This window comes from Manis pentadactyla, chromosome 5, assembly GCF_030020395.1.
Source record: "Manis pentadactyla isolate mManPen7 chromosome 5, mManPen7.hap1, whole genome shotgun sequence".
NCBI classification, from domain to species: Eukaryota; Metazoa; Chordata; class Mammalia; order Pholidota; family Manidae; genus Manis; species Manis pentadactyla.
Window position 1 is genome coordinate 147,215,743 of NC_080023.1, and position 20,182 is coordinate 147,235,924.

The following is a 20,182-nucleotide window of genomic DNA, read 5'->3' on the forward strand; positions in this document are numbered from 1 at the left end:
CAGACTTCCAAGTAACTCAGGATTTGCTACTGATGGCCTCAGGCTGGGGGTGAGGGGCCGACATTTGGGAAGCTTGGAGGGTAGCCAGATTTAGCAAATAAAAATATAGGACACCCAGTTCAATCTGAATTTCAGACAATTTCTTAAGTAGAAGCATGGGCTCGTCACACAGCTGTGAGTGGCAGAGTCGGGCCCACCAAGCCCAGGTCTGTCTGCCTCTTCACCAAACATGGCATGCAATCTCGCCATGAAGCAGGCTCTTATGACCTCAAGAATTCCAAGAACCTCGTCGAGGCATCAAAGGGCATCCACCTACACTCTCAACTTCTGTGGGTTTTGTTTGTTTCTTGGCTTTTATGTTTGGCATCTTTGTCTGCTAAGGCCCTTGTGCTCAGAGTTTAGGAGTCAGGTCCCAGGAAGCACCTAGAAAACAGAGAACCTCATCTTCTTGGCCTTGGTTCCTCCATGCCTCTATTTAACGGTCCACGACCACCACCACCTACTCTCCCAGATCTGGCTTTTCCCCTGCCCCTTTCCCTGCTCATAGCACCAAGCCCTGGAAACCTGGACCATCTCCAGCCTACCCCTCAACAGTACCACTGTGCAGGATTTGGGAAAACACACTAAAATGTGCAGCTCTAATCACTTGAACTTGGAGGGAGGGGCCCAAGCAGGAGACGCTGAGCAGAGAGGGGATGTGGTAAAGGGTGACCCATTTCACAAGCCCTTTGCCTTCTCTGGTCCTAACTCCCCCATGTGAAAATGGGAGCTCCGAGCAAAATGCCTTCTAACATTGATCCCTGTGTGCCCTGCCCTTCTCACTTCTGAGACCTCCCAGCTCTTTAAGGAGCTGTGCACTGTGCACTCAGCTTCAGTCAGGAGATTGTCTCTGAGCCCTGAGTCTGTGCCAAGCATGCTGGGCCATGAACGTCAGCAGCAGAGGAGGTGACCTCAGCCCAGCTGGCTGTGCCACATCAGACATCAGAGCAGGACAGCCCAGGACCTCCTGGCTCTCGTGGAGCAGACTAACCTGGTCATGGCTGAGTGTCTGCCTGTGCGTGTCAGCATCTGGGTCCCCACCCCACCCTGGGGGGCTGTGGTGGATAGCCTCACTGACCACAGCCACTGTGTCAGCGACAAGTAAACAGGATGGGTTGATTGCTGCCATCATAAGCAGATGGATGCCAGTCACCATCTAAACAGGAAAGAAAACACTCAACCCACAGGGAGGGGAGCCTCCACTATGCTGATGTAGGAGAGACGGTGGGAGGAGAGAAAAGGGTTGGGGAGAAGACAAAGAGAGACAAAGATGGATAGAGACAGAGCAGGGAGGCAGTGAAGGAGAAAGAGAAAGAAGAAAGTGAGAACCAGCAACTCAGGCAGTACCAAGCATGGTCTCAGCCTGCTGTGTTTCTACCAGCTGCTCTGGGCCCCCAACGGTGCTCCCAGGTGCCCCTACCTGCCAAAGTCCCTTGCCTCTAGCCAGCCTCCCCATGGCTGAGCTCCTGCCCCTCCTCCCATGGAGGCCTCCCCACCCCCTGCAGGCTCTGCTCAGGATACAGCTTGTGCAATAAATCTGCAAAGATGGACCGCCCCTAGGGTTCCCTTCCTCTTGCTCAGGAAAGCTCCAAAGTGTGTCTCCACCCAGATATACTCCCTGAGGGCTCCTCTTCTTTTGGGCTGCTATTGAGTCTACTGCGTGGTAGGATACACAGTTTCTCCCATTTTCAAATAGGGACGCTGGATCCTTTGTGGGTCCATCCAAAGCCACCAGCAAATGAGGAACAAATTTAGCCTCCTGCACCTTAGCCTTTCAACGCCCATCCTCCTCCCTGGGCCACTTATCGCTGATCTTCCTGGGCCTGCCTCTCCCGTCTCGGTGGCCATGAGTCTAGATAGGAGCACCCGAGAACAGTGACTCAGGTAGGGGGAGGCTGGGGCTGCCAACTTCCTGGGAGGAGCACTTACCCATTAAACAGACCATCCTCTGAGTCACGGGAGGACTGGGAGATGCTGGAGGTTGGAAGAAGCTGACTCATCCTTGTCTATTTCAGCTGAGAAGGAAAAGGCCTAAACATAGGAGAATGGCCAGTTCATCGTTGTTTCCCCACAGACTTGAAAACTGGAATGGAGCCATGTGGAAAGATGTGGCAGTCCTCAGGAAGGTCCTTGTGACAACACCAGAAAACATGACCTGGGGAGAGAAGGAAAATCCAGGGTCTTTTCAAAACACCTCGAGCAGGAAACTCAATATTCAAATTCAGACTCTGGGGTGGAAAAAAAAAGCACGTGTGAAGGGATGTTGTTTGCCTTGCGAAATAATCTTTCATTAGAAAGCTTAGAGTTCCTTTAAATGTCATTCTGGTTTTGGCAATTCCCGGGGTTTGCTTATAGATCTGTCTCTAGTTAAGAGAGAAGACACACCCGGCGCTCACAGCCCTGGGAACTTCCGCCCCGAGAAGGGCAGCCCTTTGCACGTAAGTTGCAGGCCATCCCCAACGCCCTTGATTCCTTCACTCTAGTTCAGAGCTTCTCAAGCTTTCAGAATCACCTGGAATACTTATGAAAAACACAGAGGAGGGGACTCCCGCCCCAGAGCTTCTGATTCAATAGGTCTCGAGTGGTGCCTGGGCATTTGCATTTTTAACAAGTTCCTGGGTGATGCTCCTGCTGCTGGTCACAGCTGAGTTGGACCCACCTGCCCGAGCTTGCCCACTGCCAGGGAAGGTCACTCAGCCTTGTCACAGGTCTCCCTTTATACTCCACGGCGCAGTGTGCCTTGCCCGCCGGGCCCGCCACACTTCCACGAGCGTCCCTTTCCCACTCTCCGCTCTGACTTGTTTATCCCTTCTCTGCCTTCAAACATCCAACACCCCCACATTGTCCAGCTCAGCGGGTAAGGAAACAGATGCCGTCCTCTTTCCACCACCCAATCTGCAGACCCCCCCAGGGTCTTCTCTCTCCATCTCCTCAGAGGCGAAGGTGTTCCGCTCCCACCCCAAAGCCATTCACACCAGTGTCCTCCTCCTGTTTCTTCCCCTACTCCCTATCTTAAGGGAATAGTGGACCATTCCCATAAGCAAGCGAGCATTTTTCCAGTGCCTCTCATCGTTAAAAAGGGTGGGGCCTACCCTAGATTCCTTATCTGCCTCCAGCTACCCGACCTAATATTCCCAGCAAAGCTTCTTCAAAGGCTTAGAAGTAGTTCCCATCATTCCCATCACCACAATTCCCTTCCCACCCACTTGAGGACGCTGCCCTGCTTAGCCCTCTGCTGAAATGCTGACGACTCCGGTGGTGCCAAATCCCCTGGTCCCCACCTCAGCCGGACTCTCAGAAACATGCAAGACAGATGACCACTGCATCCTGCTGGGCAGGCTTTCTCTTCCGAGCTTCTTCAGTCCACTCTCCTGGTTTTCCTCCTACCTCACTGGGTGTGCCTCTTCTGAGTGTTGGAGGGCTCTGGGCTTGGAAATGACTGCTCTCTCTAGCCCTCCAGCTCCATCATGGCGTCTGCTAAATCTGCCTCTACCGCCCATGATTGCTCCCCTGACCTTGGATTGTTACTCAACTGTCTTTGACCATAATATAAATCTTGCTTACTCAGATTTTCTGTCATCAGAAAATTTACATTTTTAAACACACAGTTCAGTGGCTTTAAGTACCTTCACAAGGTCTTGCCATCCTCACCTGTATGCATTTGCAGAACTTTTGCATCATCCTAAACTGAAACTCTGTACCCATTAAATGATAACACCCCCTTGCCCCCACCACCCTCAGCCACCGGTAACCACTATCCTGCTTTCTGTCTCTATGAATTTATTTATTATAGGTACCTCATATGAGTGGAATCATGCAATATTTGTCTTTTCAAATCTGCCTGCCAGACTTTTCCCCCCTTGAGTTCCACCATCCCCTGATTGTCCAAGAATCCTCCCCGGCAAATAAAATTGTTGGCTGCAAGCCTGCTCCAGAAGTTTCCTGACATGCTCTTGGATTTTCTTTTCCAGGTATTTCTGTTTTGTTATTTAGAATTTTGAATATAGAAAATAAAATATTTCGAATATAAAAAATAAAACACCCCTACTTCTCATATTTGATCATTGTTAACATTTTATGTCCATTGCTTTATTTTTATTTTATTTTATTTTTTTATTGAAGGGTAGTTGACAACAGTATTGCATTACATTAGTTTCAGGTGTACACAACACAGTGATTCAACATTTATATACATGATAATTCTAGGTACCAGGTATCACCATACAAAGTTGTTACAATATTTTGACTATATTCCTTATGCTATACATTACATCCCGGTTACTTATTTATTTTACAATTGGAAGTGTGTTTATATATATATTTTTTGTGTGTGTGAGGGCATCTCTCATATTTATTGATCAAATAGTTGTTAACCACAATAAATTTCTGTATAGGGGGGTCAATACTCAATGCACAATCATTAATCCACCCCAAGCCTAATTTTCATCAGTCTCTAATCTTCTGATGCATAACGAACAAATTCTTACATGGAGTACAAATTCTTACATAGTGAATAAGTTACATGGTGAACAGTGCAAGGGCAGTCATCACAGAAGCTTTCGGTTTTGTTCATGCATTATGAACTATACACAGTCAGTTCAAATATGAATATTCATTTGATTTTTATACTTGATTTATATGTGGATACCACATTTCTCTCTTTATTATTATTATTTTTAATAAAATGCTGAAGTGGTAGGTAGATACAAGATAAAGGTAGAAAACAGAGTTTAGTGTTGTAAGAGAGCAAATGTAGATGATCAGGTGTGTGCCTGTAGACTATGTGTTAATCCGAGCTAGACGAGGGCAATAAACATCCATGTATGCAGAAGATTTCTCTCAGAACATGAGGGGGGAGGTTCTAAGCCTCACCTCTGCTGCTCCCCATTTTCTCACCAGATGGCCCCCTGCGACTGTGCCTGTCTTAGGTTGTTCCTCCCTTGAGGAATCTTACCCGTCTCTGGCTAACCAGTCATCTTCCGGGGCCATACAGGGAAATGTTAAGTTGGTAAGTGAGAGAGAAGCCTTATTGTTTGAAAAGGTTAGCTTTTTACTTCTTTGCATATTTATGCCCTGTGGCTTCTATGCCCAGCATTTGTCTTGAGGTGTCTTTACCACTTGGAAGAATTATGATACTCGGTAAATCTGACATGTGGCACGAGTTCTATTTAAAGGTTGTGATTAGGTAGGAAGAAGAAAAGCTATAGAAGTAGCAGGCAGAAGAAAACCTGGGAAGATTGATTATTTCTTTGACATATCTTCTTGTAGAGTAACTTCAGCATGGATAGGTTTTAAACTACTAATTAAATTGTGCACACACATTAACATAATAGGAATATAGTTACCTAACCAAGGCATACCTGTAATTACCAGCCATCTCCAGTGAAACCAAGAAAACCAGTTAGGCACCTTAGGCATTTGTGAAAACTTATCTATGATATGGTGGATATTGTCCGACTGAACTTAAACAGTCTGAGAGAATTCAGATAAACTAGAACAACCCATTCCTGGGGACTGTTCATATCCCATATGTTCTTTTAACGATAAATAGTCTGTGGTTGTAAGATTTTGGAGTGCTACAATTTGCACTTCTCCTAATTCTTGGTTGAGTTCCAACAGTATAGATCCAGTCCAATTTTTGTTTTACTGTATGCACAGGCCAGCTTAGATATCTCCTTCATCATTCCCATGGCAAGTCCAGGAACTGGTGGGATGAGTGCATCTACACCTGTGACAGTGCGTGGATCTTTGTTGGAGTTTTTTTTTTTTGCTGATCATCTTCTGTCATGAGTCTTCCCGAGAGTGCTGATGTTGGAAGTTCTTTTTCATATCGTATCTTAGTTCATTTTCGGGGTAGCCAAATTAGGCTTTGATCCTCTGTATAAACACAAACAGACCCTTTGCCTATACTTTTACATTGCTTTATTTTTAAATACAAAAAATAAGGCATCATAATTCAAATCTTAATCTCCACCCCTAAAAGCATCATTCAATAGATGAATATGAATCATCTAGCCAATTTTTATAGTGTACACATATACTACATTTAATCTAATCTGAGCACCATCAATTATACGATGTGCTATCATTTTAAACCCCACTTAAAAAGAAAAACAAACACCAATTAAACTATGAATAATGCTTTCTAATCTTAGATTTTTATTTAATATGTATTGAAAGAGCTTCTTTAGACTTATTTAGATAAATATTTTATCATACCATATTTCATCAAATCTAAAATGTCACACATTTTAAGATGCATTCTGATGAAGAGATCTAAAATATATGTGTCTTAGGATCAGTGAATTATGGCTTATCACTCGTGTAGACATAAGAAGGAAATTTCAAGGAAAAGAGAATTGGCCAAGTATTCCTAAAACTTCACATCTAAAGTTCAATGGTTCTGCATTAATTTTTTATATTAATAGACTTTTAAATGAAAGAAAAAATTGAGCAAAAAGTATAAGCACAAAGAGTTCTTACATGCCTCCTCACCTTCCCTCCCAATTTTCCTTATTTTTGAAAACTTGCATTATTGTGATAAATTTCTTATAATTAATGTGCCAATATTGATGCATTTCTATTAACTAAAGTTCATAGTTTACATTAGGGTTCACTCATGTTGTACATTTTATGGGTTTGACAAATGTATAATGACATGTGTCCACTATTATCATACAGAAGAATAGTCTTACTGCCCTAAAAATTCTCTGTGCTCCACCAGTCCACCTCTCTCTCCCCAAGCCCTGGCAACTACTGATCTTTTTACTGTTTCCATAGTTATGCCTTTTCCATAATGTCATATAGTTGGAATCATACCATATGTTGCCTTTCGGATTGGCTCCTTCCACTTAGCCTAAATAGCTAATTCATCCTCAAATTGTCTTGTAACATCAAGGGATGCCAGTGTCTGGTCATACCACCAAGTCACTATACTTTTTGACAAACTTATTCTACTTTTTAACTACTTAAAATTTTTTACCTTACTAGAACACAAATGCCCTGAGGCGGGTTGGGGTTATCCTGAATCCTCATATGAATAAGAAGAGGAAATTTAAGGTGGAGGAGAGAAAGGTCAGATGTGTTCATCTTATCCAATTCTTCTTAGTAAAGTAGGTAGAAGGTTCATCTGGTAAAGGAGAGACAGGACTGGAAGAAATGGTTCTGGAAATCTGACATGACAATAACCAATGTTTTGGGTATATGTGTGTGTGTGTTTGTCCACAAATGAACAGCATTTATTTCCATGTCAAAGAGAATGAGATTGTAAAATACCCTGAGGGTGCATGATTTTCTCTTCTTTTTTTAAAGGTATAAAGTACAAACAGTAGTACTTACCCTTGGTATTATAAAGGTCTGCAAGTTTTGAAAAACTCATACAGTTGTGTTATCACCACCCATAATCAATATATACAACAGTCCCTTCTAAAATATTCCCTCATGCTCCTTAGTAGTCAACCCCTCCCCTTCCCCTAGCCTCTGGAAACTACTGATCTGTTTTCTGTCCCTATAATTTTGCTTCTTCTGAAATAAATGGAATCATACAATGTGTAGCCTTTTGAATCTGGCTTCTTTCTCTTAGTCAAATGCATTTGAGATTCATCCATGTTGTATATTATTTGTAGTTCACTCCTCGTTATTGCTGAGTAGTATTCCATTATATGAATACACCAGAGTTGATCCATTCACTAGTTGAAGGACATTTGGGCTATTTCTTGTTTGGGAGATTATGAATAAAACTGCTATAAACATTTGCATACAGATTTATGTGCAGATATAAGTTCTTATTTCACTTGGATAAATCCCCAGAAGTTGGATGGCTGGGTTATATGGCAGATGTATAGTGACATCTCATAATTTTAATTTGCATTTTCATAATGACTAATGATGTTGAGCATCATCTCATCAAGTGTTTTTTTGGTCATCTTTATATCTTCTTTTGCAACATGTCTGTTCAAATCCTTCACCCATTTTTTATTGGGCTGTTTGTTTTATCACTGCCTTGACAGTTCTTTTTGTAATCCAGTTTTTAGACAGGAGAAGAGCCTAGAAATGATTCCATCATGTGTTTCCTCTAAACCATATTTTTCTGTCTGTGGTTTCCATCACATATTCCAAAATAAAGGTAGTCTTAGTCTTTCCAGTGACTGGAAATACTCTGGCCTTGAAATTACTTTCTTCTCAACCTCCTAAAGCATTTGGTAATAGTTCTTTTATTTTCCATTTCAGATGGAGCTCCGAAGAATTGAGCAAGTGGCAAAACCATAAAAAGGGAGTGTGTCTGATGCTGGAAGGTGAATACAATGGAAAAACATATAAACACATGTACTTTTCTTTCTTTATTTGCTTTTCATGTATTTTTTTGCATCTCAGCCTTTTCATCTGAGTTCATTTTCCTTCTATCTACTGAAAACAGTTAAGTTCTGCTGGGGATCCACTCACAATTTAGGTTTATCTGTTGTATGAAAATGCCTTTATTTCATCCTTAATAAAATATATTTTAGCTGGGTATAGAATTCTATGGATTTTTTTTCCAACAGGTTGAAAATATCATTCCACTTTCTTCTCATTCCCATTGCCAACTAACTAAAAGTTATCAAGTTTTTCCCCCTCTGGCTGCTCTTAAATTTTTTTCATTGCTTTGGTCCTCTCTTTAGGAAAAGTTTCACTATAATGTGTTTAGGTATAGATTTCTTTTCATGTAGACTCTTTGGAATTGAGTTTCTTGAATCTATGGATTGGTATCTTTCTATAGTTTCCAAAATTTTTCAGCCATTATCTCTTCAAATATTGCCTCTGTTCTCATCTTCTCTCTCATCCTTCAACTTCTGGAACTTAGATTACAAATATATTAGAATTTGTCATTGTGTTCTCTCAGTCTCTGGCCCTCCTATCTGTATTTCCTTTCTTTTTCTCTCTTAAGCTTATAATCTCACTGTTCAAATGCCCACAAAATGCATCAAGCTAATGTACTAGGTGGACTGGTTGCCCAGGGCACCTGTGCATCTAGGCCAGATGCCTTTTAGATAATCCTCCACTGGCCCAGCCATTCAATATTTTATGCAGCCACAAGAACACCTTTGGAGAAAATTTCACTCTTATAAATCACTTCATAATTTCAAAATCCCTGCTATCTTTACATAGGTATCTTCAACTCCCTCTTTCACTCTCATAAGTACTCTATTTTGGAAATTAAACTACATGAATACCTCATTCATATTAAGTATGATGACATATTTTGTTAAGCAGCAGCTATATATGACATCACAGTGATGTGCTTATTTTGGTAACCTGTGCTTGATATGAATTTCTTCAGTGCCTTTAGAATTGACAGTACAATTTTGATGTTTCATTTTTCCCTAGTTGAATCACATCACTAGAAATTAAACAGCTTTTATTCAAAGTCAGCAAAAACTTCTGAGAAACTAATTTTCAAACCTTTAGTAAAAGTTCCCACATGACACATCAATCACACCAACCTCTCATTGTTTTGAAATGTATTTCATCAAATTTGAAGGGTTATGGAATTCCTTCTGCTTGTACTTCCATTGCTTGGTGAGTGACAGGCAAGCTTTCTGGCCATAATGCAGTTTCATCTACTTATGGGTATCATTATTTTATATCATAAAATCCCTGGTTGCTGCTTTGCAAGAAAAAAATCATAATTCCTTCAACATCATGCATAGGCATATCTTATTTTATTGCATTTCATTTTATTGCACTTGCACTTGGTGTCTCTGTGTCACATTTTGTCAATTCCCACAATATTTCAAACATATTTATTATTATTATTATATGTATTATGATTTCCTCATCAGTGATATTTGATGTTACTATTGTAATTGTTTTTTGGGGGGGCACCACAAACCAGGCCCATACAAGCAGCAAACGATAAATGTTGTGTGTGTTGGGAACTGTCCATTCCCCTGTCTCTCTTCCTCTTATCAGGCCTCTCTATTCCCTGAGACACAGCAGTATTGAAATTAGGCCAGTTGATAACTGTACAATGGCCTCTGAGTGTTCAAATGAAAGGAAGAGTCACACATTTCTCACTTTATGTGAAAGTGAGAAATGATTACTTTTAGTGAGGAACACATGTTGAAAGCTGAGATAGGCCAAAATATAGACTTCTTGTGTCAATCACTTAGCCAAGTTTTAAATGCAAAGGAAACGTTCTTGAAGGAATTTGAAAGTGCTACTCTAGTGAACATATGAATTATAAGAAAATGAAACAGGCTTACTGTTGATGTAGAGAAGGTTTCAGTGGTCCAGATAGATCAAGCCAACCCCGATATTCCCTTAAGCCAAAGCCTAATCCAGAACAAGACCATAACTCTTTTCAATTCTACGAAAGATGAGAGGGATGAGGAAGCTTCAGAAGAAAAGTTTGAAACCAGCGGAAGTTGGTTCATGAGGCTTAAGGAGAGAAGTCATCTCCATAACAGCAGAGTGCAAGGTGAAGCAGCAAGTGTTGACGTAGAAGCTGCAGCAAGTTATCCAGAAGATCTAGCTAAGATAATTCATGAAGATGGCTGCACTAAACAACAGATCTCCAATGTAGATGAAATAACCTTATATTGAGAGATGCCACCTAGAACTTTCATAGTTATAGAGGAGAAGTCAATGCCTGGTTTCAAAGGACAGGCTGATTCTCTTGTTAGGGGCTATTGCAACTGATGACTTTAAGTTGAAGCCTATGCTCATTTACCATTCTGTAAATCTTAGGGCTGTTAAGAATTACACTAAATCTACTCTGCCTGTGCTCTATAAATGGAACAACAACAAAAAAAGCCTGGATGATAACACATCTCTTTACAACATGGTTTACTGAATATTTTAAGCCCACAGTTGAGAACTACTGCTCAGAAAAAAGATTCCTTTCAGGCTATTACTGCTCATTGACAATGCATCTGGTCACCCAAGAATTCTGATAGAAATGGACAATGAGATTTAAATTATTTTCATGCCTGCATGAAACCCACTGTTCTGCAACCCGTGGACAAAGGAGTAATTTAAACTTCCAAGTCTTATGATTTTACAAATACATTTTCTAAGGCTGTTGCTGCCATAGATAATGATTCCTCTGATGGATCTGGCAAAGTAAACTGAAAACCTTCTAGAAAGGATTCACCATTTTAGATACCATTAAGCTATACAGTGCTATACAGTGGCAAAGTTTGAGAGGATTGACTCCAAATATCAACATTAACAGGAGTTGGAAGAAGTTGATTCTCATGGACAACTTTGAGGGATTCAAGATTTCAGTGGAGGAAGTAACTGCAGATGTAGTAGAAACAGCAAGAAAACTAGAACTAGAAGTGAGCCTGAAGATGTGACTGAATTGCAGCAATCTCATGATTAAACTTTCACAGATTAGGAGTTGCATCTTATGGATAAGCAAAGGAAGTGGCTTCCTGAGATGGAAACTATTCCTGGTGAAGATGCTGTGAAGACTGTCGAAATGACAGGAAAGGAATTAAAATACTACATAAACTTGGTTAATAAAACAGTGGCAAAGTTTGAGAGGATTGACTCCAATTTTTAAAGAAGTTCTGCAAGTAAAATACTATCAGTGTCACATGCTACAGAAAAAAATGTTCATGAAAGTAAGAGTCAATCAATGTGGCAAACTTCTTTGCTGTCTTATTTTAAGAAATTACCACAGCTACCCTAACCTTCAGCAACCACCACCCTGATCAGTCAGCAGCCATCACAATGAGACAAGGCCCTTCACCAGCAAAAAGATTATGACTTTTGAAAGTTAAGATGATGACTAGCATTTGGGGGCAATAAAGTGTTTTAAAATTAAGTATGTACATTATTTTTTTTTAGATACAATGCTATTGTGCACTTAATAGACTACTTAGGGTACAGTATAAAAATAACTTTTACATGCACTGGGAAATCAAAAAATTTATTTAACTTGATTTATTGTGCTATTCACTTTATTGCAGTGGTCTGGACCAAACCCACAATATCTCCAAGACATGCCTGTAAGTACTCTTGCCCTGCTGCTCTCTTTCTGTATATAGAGTGTACAAAACTTTTCATTTCAGTGCTAATTTAATGTAATATTGTTCAGAAGTATAAAACCTCAGCTCATCAAATGTAATGATGACAATATGAACAACTCTAACCAAATTCATCCCTGCTCAGGCAAGGAGTTCATTATAACCTCCCCGTGGCCAAAAGCAATCATAAGATACCGCCAATTGTGAATGTATCCCAATAACAGAAATGCTAAAATGTGAGAAAAATGTACATTTTATAATTGATTAAACACAGTAAAACAAAATTTGATAATATTGTAATAAGTTGATGGACCCACATTAGTGGAAATTTTTAACAAACTTCTTTCAATATTTGAGAAATAGATTAAGCATTTTTAAGGAATTCAGGTGATTTGAACAATATTATTAGTAAGCTTGACCTAAAAGGCATATGCACCCAACAACAGAAAAAAAATAGCATCACTCTTCTCAAGTACATACATAATATTTACAAAAGTTGACCACGTAGTAGACCACAGGGTATTTTACAACAATGGCAAAGAATGAGTATCATAAATGTCCTCTTAATACAAAGTTAATTTATTAAAAATGAAAAAAGATGCATAGTGATAGAAAATGCAGAACTTAAAACTATAAACAACTATAACTATGAGCAGCTTTTTGCTACTAAGCTTTAAAACTTAGATGAAAGAAGCAACTTCCTGGAAAAGAAATCTATCCAAAACTGACTCAAGAAGAAATAGAAAAGCCAAGTCATTTTATAACCATTTTAGAAATTCAGTCAAAAAATTTTAAATCTACCATGAAAAATGGGGTTCTGATGGTTTTATAGGCAGTTTCTTCAAAGCATTCAAGGAACAGGTTATTCCAATCTCATGCTAACTGTATCAGAGAGTAAGAGAACTTGCCCCAATTCATTTTATGAGGTTAGCAAAATCTCTATACCAAAACCAAACAAGAACAAACTGAGAAAGAAATATCAGACTTCTGTAACGTATAAGGCATAGATACAAAAATTCAAAACAAAATTCTATAAAATGTATCCAGTGATGTATTTAAAGCAACAATACATCATACCTTGGTTAGATTTAGCTCCAGAATTTGGAAATAATTCAACATTAAAATATATTAAATATTCACCTCATTATTAAACTTTAAAAAATACATGAGACCATCTCAAATAAAAACAAAATGGTTTTTAAATCACACTCAATAAAAACAAGAATTCGGAAGTATCTAGAAACAGATGGGACCCTCATAAACCTCGTAAGTAATATCCACCAAAATCATTTTAAAAAATCATACTTAGTGGAAGAAAATTAAATTTTTACCCTTAAAATTCTAGAATAAGGCAAGGAAACCCACTGTCATTGCTTCTATTCATCTTGTACATGAAGTCCTGGCCAGCTTCCTTCTAAAAGTTCAGGAAAACTAACTTCACATAGAAATAAGCAATAGAAATTTATCAAGGCTAAATCCTATATGATGTTATTTTAAGAAAAAAGAGAATGAGGAGCAAATAGCATTCCAACAGAAAATGAACATGAGCCAGAAAGATGTGCCCACAAAACAGATTTTAAAATGTAATCTACTATATCAAAATGTGCTGAAAGATAATGAGATGATTACATATGGTAGGAAACAGCGAAAAAAAAACAGAAATGAAGACTAAAATGAACACAAGTACACTTCTCTTTAAGGGCACAACTAGGTAACTGTACACATCCCTTCCACTCATATTCCACTGGCCTGAATAAATAGCCACATCTAGCTGCAGGGGAATCTGGGAAATGGAGTCACAGCTGGGCAAGCCAGTGCCTCACAAAAACTTCTTTTTTTGTGAGGTTACCATGGAATAAAAGGAAAACAGAGAGGATAGAGTACAATTTAATAATCTTTCTAACAGTCTTCCACTTTGGTTATGCAAATTCTTCCACCCATACACAGAAAAACCCTTGCTCCTTCCCAAGGGAGATGACCCCAAAGTCCTACCCAACGGATGACTCCAGATCAAAGCCCAGGATCTATGGGAAACGTGTGGCTCTCTCCATCAGGTCTGGATAAATTTTTCTGCATTCAGTGACATATAAAATAAAAGGCAAGTCACCTGGCCGTCATCACACATGGAGATTCACACAAAGCTGGAGTGGAAACAGAATAACTGCAACAAAAGTCTGATTTGAAAACTGAGAACATGGGGAACCAGCCCAGAAGTCAGCTGTCCAAGCTGAGATCAAGCCCACTGGGTGGGCCAGAGTCATGGGGTCATTGCCTTGACAGTGGGATCGGTTCCATGGTTGGTCCACTTAGTTCTGCTCATTTCCTCTTTGGTCTTGGCATTGCCCCCCTGGGGATTAATTTTTCTCATTTTAAAATGGATTTTGAAGAAGTTTGCCCTTCTTGGGTTTTGCACAGCTTTCACAGCTGGCTTCTAGTGGTGCAGGTCTGGGGCTGCTTTAAGGGTTTCTGACCAGACTTGGAGTTTCCTTAGCAATCCAGCCCCTTCAGTTCCCTAGAAGGCTTCAGGTGTATTTATCCAAAATCAATTTGACACTTAGGTAACAGTACTCAAAGAACATCTTTTTTTTCTTTTTCTTTTTTAACATTTGAAACTCTTGACTTGTATTCATTGCCTCTATACTATGACATTTTCCCTTATTCAGCATAATGATAACTCCCTTAAGAGCATATGAAATAATAGACTTGGGTGTTCCAATGTGTGTAAGGGGCGTGGAGGTGGAAATTCCAGCCTTGTAATCATATGGTTGGTCTTCCTGGCAATGAGCCCCCATCCTTAGGGGCTTTCCCAAAGTCACCTCATTAACATAAATTCAGGTGAGATTAAAAGGGGTTTGTTATCAAGACACCTTCTTTGTTTTTATCACTTAGGAAATCCCAGGGGTTTAAGGAGCTTTGAGTCAGAAACCAGGGTCTTTGTGCCAGAAGACCAAATATCTATTTCTTATGATAAATCATAGCATCACAGATGTGAAGGCAACAACTGTATTCTAATCTTTGCTGCTGGATAAATGCCTGCTGTATAGCTAAGAGCCCTTCCTATAAATGCCTGAGAAAGCCTTGAGGTCCCAGTCTTATCTCTTGCTTAGGATGTCTCTTAAAAGCCACCTCTTATAGATACCCAGGTATCTAGGATGGTTCACCTGCAGGTCTTCATGTGGGATCACCCCTTCATGCCAGGTAGCCCTTTGGGGAGGGATCTAAACAGCCCTCTTGCCTCGTGTGTACGGCCGCATTTGGTACAAGACGACCAGCCCCTCTTGACCCACCACCTTGGGGGCTGCAGATACTTCCCAAACACACATTTCCATTTAGACCCCAAATAGTCAGCTCTAGGCACACTCTCTCACAAGTCAAGTTTCTTGGGTGAATTAGATACCGGTGGACTGTGTCCTGCAAGCTCGAGGTGTATATATCAAGCTTCCTGAGTGGTGCTATCGAAGTTCCTCTCGTTTGACCCTAGATAAGGGGACTCACGCTCTGTCTCACCCCAAGGGAGATGGAGACTGCACAGCACAAGTGCCTCCAAAGAAATTCTCTCTAATTCTCAACTCTCTCTGCCTCACCAACCTCTTGGGCCAAGCAGAAGGGTCATCTAAGGTCCCCAAATCTGGTTTTCAACACCTCTTTTCACATCATGTGTAAGTGGTCTCCCAGGACTTCGCCTTGGTGCTGAGGGTGGGATGGTACCACCTATTCTCTTAGGATCTCAGCCAAAATCAAGATACAAAGAGTCTGATCCTGCCATACGCATTCACATCCGGCCACATTCAACCCGGCAGAAGCCTCCAAACCTCGGGGATATTTTTCAACTGGGAACATGAGGCTAAATAAAGCGCTTCCTCTGTGGGAGGGGATGTTGGTGTGGGGGGGCAGGGGGGTGTTTAATCCCAACTCTTTTTCATGAATGAAAAAATAAATAAATAAAAAGCATTCACCAGGAACATCCTCACAGCTCGGAAATTCCAGTCAACTCAGCTCCCAACGCCACTTCCTGCTGCAGAAGGAAGGTGGATTCCGTTCCAGATATTCTGGGCCCAGCCTTGGCTGGCTGCCCTGGACGGTGTGTTTATTTGGTGCTTGCCGCATCCCTCCTCCACCCCCATGTCCCCTCCCAGCTTTCCTCCTCCCTACCAGGATACTGAGGGACAATGGAGAAAGACAGACCCCATGTCAAAGAGCTCTCCATCTATCCCCAAGCCTCTCTAATTCCTTCCTATCGCTCCTGGAGCAAAACCTCCCTGATCACCTTCCTGCCTGTGAAGTAGGACAGGGCTTATCACTCAGGCCTCTGGAATCTTGCTTCTGCCCTTACCTCCTCACTGAAGCTGCCCTTCCACGTAACATCCTCAGTGGGCCTTTGCATCCTCATCTGACTGGCCCTCTTGGGGTTATTTGACTCATTAATCATTTCCTCCTTCCCTGGCAGCATTCTTGGTCTCTTTGGCACCAGGTCCTGGCTTTCCTCTCACTTCTCTCTGGCCACTCCTCTTCAGTCTCCTTCTAACTCTCAAATATGGCAGTTCCTCCGGGTTTGGGGCTCAGCCCACTTCTCTCTCCCTAGGTGTGGCTTCATTTGTCATGCATTTGCTAAAGCCCCACAAATCTGTATCTTCAGTCTAGATGAATCCCTGACCTTTCATACAAATGTCCAACTATCAGATGCCTCCACTCAGATGAGCCTCAGGCACTCCAAACAAAATATGTGCCAAAGAAAGCTTATTTCTCCACCCATCCATAAAATCCTATTTCTTCCTTTAAATTACCCAGCTCATCAAAGGCACCAACCTCAGTCCCATTGCTCAAGCCAGAAATGTGGGTGCTTTATCCAGTGTTAACTTACCTCCTTGCACACCCCACCCCACGACATCGAGTCAAAAGACAAACCCTGCTGATTGTACCTTGCTAATAACCCCATACGCACCTGCTCCAGCTTTCGCTGAGGTTCTCCTCAGGAGGACTGCGATAGCTCCCAAACAGTCCCTGCGCCTCCAGCGTTCTCCCTCTCCAATCCATTCTCCAGTTAGTAGTTCATTCATTCAAACGATATTGTTGAGCATGTGCATGGAGAAATTTTTCTAACGTGAAAATCTAATGGAGGCATCTTCCATCAATCCTGACATGTCCCCAGCTCCACATCCTCCCATGTATCCTTAGGGTCTCAGCTCTGACACCCTCTTGCCCCCCTGAAATACCTTCTCTGCCCAGCCTCAGGGAAGCACCCTCCTCTACCTCTGCCAGTGCCCCTTTCCTGCCAGCACCTGGCCTGCAGACTCCCTGGAAGCAGGGCAGGGTCTTGATCTGAGTTGTTCTACTCAAGAAATGTTGAATGAGGAGTTAGACAACAAAATGGGATATCGTCTGATAAAGTCAGGGAAGCCCCTGACTCTGCAGATGACCTGCACAGGTAAAGCAGTCTAGAGAAACTTCTCATGAAGGGAAGTAGCCTGGGGAGAACCCCCTCTTCCCCTCTCAGGAAGGGCTGCCTCTCGCTAAGCCAGACTGTAGGACATTCCACAGAAACTGGCCTGGATTTAGGGGTATCTTTATACTTAGGAGACATATTCAGAAGTGTTGAGAAGGGAAATATCATATTTGCAATTTACTTTCAAATGTTCCCCAAAAAAGGCATATACGTAGAAAGAGAGCACATATGAAAAAATATTACCACTTTTGAATCTGGGTGGCAGGGTATATTGTATATTGTACAGGTGTTTGTTGTACTATTTTTTCTTTTTTGTCTGTATGCTGAGAAATTTTTATAACACAAAGTTGAGGAAATAGAGCTTTCCTTTGATGCCGGGAGAGGAAGCTGGCACTAAGGGATGGATGTGGGGGTGTTTATAACTATTCTTATGGTTTCATTTTTAATTATTGTACACATAATTCATGTTGATCAAAGAAAGTTTCAAAACCACAAAGACATAAATAGAAATCGCCCATAATTGCAGCTTCCAGGGAATAATAATACTGAACTGTTTTACCATATTCCTGTTCTGGTGTTCATATTTTTACTTAACTAAGGTCCCCCTTCCCCTCTCCACAGGCCCCTGGATGTGTTTGGAGCCAAAATTACTCAGGTTTTGTTGCTTTTGTTCCCAACTTGGAACCCCAGACCCCTGAAGGGCCAGAGCAGGGAGGTGTCTGCAGGTCATCCCGTCTCCCATGGGCTTGGGGCTCCCTGGGGCTCCGTGAGGGAGGCAGGGAGAGCTGTGCCAGTAAGAGGCCTGGGCAGAAGACAGACTGAGGGAGAGACTGCCACCTTCTCAGAACAATGGGGGTGGAACTCACACGTGCAAATACACTTCCACATGCACATGTGCAAACATACCCCTTACACACATGCACACACACACACTTGTCATCTGCTCTGATAATGGGGGAAATTCATTTGTGTCTTGCCCTTTTTTTCCCCCTGTTGAGGACAAAAAGTAAACATTTTCCCCTCTTCCCCTCTCAGGAAGTGTAGTTGAGGAAGAAGAGCTGACGATTTTTTTTGTATTTCCCTGTGAAGTTGAGACCCAGAGGGAAATGGCCCCATCATGGCAGTGGCTGCCAGTGCCTGAGTCCAGCAGCCGCTCCAGCACCTTGGACTTCAGGAGGCCTCCCAGATGACTTGAAACCAGCCGTAGAGGAAGGTAACGAAGCATGGTCATCTTGGCAGGTAGGGCCTCAGAGCTGGGTTTGTATTTATTTTCCCACAGCAAGCCAAATGACATTTTTTTTTTTACACCAGGGTATTGTGCAGTAATTCATACCTGTTGTACCAGTAATAGTTCTAGACATTTGCCATAAGCAGCAACTTGAGGCAATTAGAGTCTAGCTTTGACCTAATGCACAAAGGGGCTCTAGAGAATAATTCACAGCAAGTGTCCCACCTTGAGTCAAGGCAGCAGCCTGTTACACCCCACCCATCAGTCACTGGCTCTGGTCCACAGGGGGCAGGTGTGTACATAATCTCCTAGGCATTTCTGAGCACAGTGATTCAGCACAAGGCAACACTCAAGAGAAGGGTCAGCTGGAGGCCATTTGCAGCCAGCACTCACTCCCAAGAACCGGGGGATGGGGCATCCTTGCTAAAGGGAACCCCTCCTGCCTTTTGTACCAGCAATGGCTCCAAGCTGTTCTCAAAGCAGCTCCAAGTGGTTCTCCTACTTGGACGAGCAGCCTCTGGAGGGCTCCTCAAACACACATTGCTGGACCCTACCCGTAAGTGATGTTCATGCTGCTGGTCTGGAATCAAACTCTGAGAATCCCAGCCCTAAGCCTTTAGGACAGGTATATCCCAGAGAGTAAAGGCTGAATTATGAGAGCATATGAAATGACAAAATGGGCATTAACATCATATGCTCAGCTCCCTGAGGCACACTGGTTTAGGGAAGGGGTTGGGGAAGAGCATGGAGGAAAGAAAGGCCAGGAGCAGAGAAGGCTTAGCTGCTACAGCATGAGGCTCTTGCCCTGGCTGGGAGCCTCAGCTTTCTGAATGAAGAGCAGGCACAGGAAGGCCCTAGCCCCTCTCCTGGAGGCCAGGACACAGGCTCTGAGAGCCAGGTTTGCGTCGGCCAAGCTCCTGGCCTCCACCCCCACCAGCAGCTCCCAGGGCTCACACTCAGCCCCACGCACTGGCAAAGTAGAGCAGGAGGGTCTCCCATGGCTGCCCTAGAGAAGCCCAGGGCCTGGGAGTGGAGGGAAGCATCCACGGACCCAGCTCCTTGAAAGCAGACCCAGGCCCCCTGAGTGATTCTCACAAGCAGAGAGAAGCCTCTTCTTGTGTGTGTAGTTTCAGCCTGATCCCTCTCACACTCAATGGTGGGCCAGGAGAGAAAAGTTTCAGGGTCTCCCATCCCAGCCAGGGTTCTCCCCTTTGCAAGGTCTGGGAAAACTTCATCTACACTCCTCACAGAAGACTTCAGACACCAGGTGCGTGGGGTTCATTTCTGGCAGACACCAACTGAGTGTCCTACAATTTAACTCAATCCTCACACTACCTACCTGCAAATAGCATCAAACCCCAGAGGTTAAGATTGCCCCTGACTTCAGAATCCTAACAGATGTAGGCACTGTAGAAAACAGTATGGTGGTTTCTCAAAATAAAATTTTTAATGGGACTCCCA

At 42.3% G+C, this 20,182-nt stretch overlaps 1 long non-coding RNA gene across 2 annotated transcripts in view; it reads right to left on the reverse strand.

Moving 5' to 3' along the window:
* Window positions 1-89: 89 nt before the first annotated feature.
* LOC130683862 (uncharacterized) overlaps window positions 90-20,182 on the reverse strand; it is a 54,386-nt gene continuing 34,293 nt past the window's right edge. For both annotated transcript variants that reach the window (XR_008997902.1, XR_008997901.1), the window contains one exon: window positions 90-2,194. This is a non-coding gene — a long non-coding RNA (uncharacterized LOC130683862). The remainder of the gene's footprint in view (window positions 2,195-20,182) is intronic.